This window comes from Galeopterus variegatus, unplaced genomic scaffold (assembly GCF_000696425.1).
Source record: "Galeopterus variegatus unplaced genomic scaffold, G_variegatus-3.0.2 Scaffold13094, whole genome shotgun sequence".
Lineage (NCBI taxonomy): Eukaryota > Metazoa > Chordata > Mammalia > Dermoptera > Cynocephalidae > Galeopterus > Galeopterus variegatus.
Window position 1 is genome coordinate 31,132 of NW_007739205.1, and position 750 is coordinate 31,881.

Genomic DNA, 750 nt, shown 5'->3' on the forward strand with positions numbered 1-750 from the left:
GCTGTCACTCTGTCTTGCAAGAGGGTGATGGGTGCAGTTCAGTAATGTGCACCTACCCCCTACCCTTCTGTTATCCTTTTTCTTCCCATCCATCCTCTCCCTAGGCTCCAGGAGCCGATTAGATACCCTCAAAGGATTGTCTTAGTTTTTTACTGCTGCTGTAACAAATTACTATAAATTGAGTGGATTAAAACAGAACAATGTTATTCGCTAACAATTCTGAAGGCCAGAAGTAAGTAATGAGTCTTAGGGGGCCAAAATCAAGGTGTTGGCAGGGATGGTTCTTTCTGGAGTTTCCAGGGAGAATCTGTTACTTGCTTCTTCCAGTTTCAAGCTGTTGAGACACGTTGGCCTCTTGGCTTGTGACTGCATCCCTACAATCTCCGCTTCTGTCATCACGGCACCTTCTGCCCTCTGCATCTCTACTGCCTGCCTCTGATGATGACTCTTGTGATTACGTCATTTCACCCATTTGGATAATCCAGGACAATCTCCCCATCTCAAAATCCTTGGCTTATACCTGCAGAATCCCTTTTGTCATACAAGGTAACATATTCACAGTTTCCAGGGATTAGGACATGGACATCTTTGGGAAGCATTATTCAGCCTACCACAGGGATGGTCTGTGCTTCCAGAACTGCACCCGCCCACCTCCCTTCCATTATACTAGTAAACAAAGCCACATTTGCCAAACGTGGACTCTGAACCTCAACCTGACTAAGCAGTCTATGTGCATCGTCTTGCTCTCTT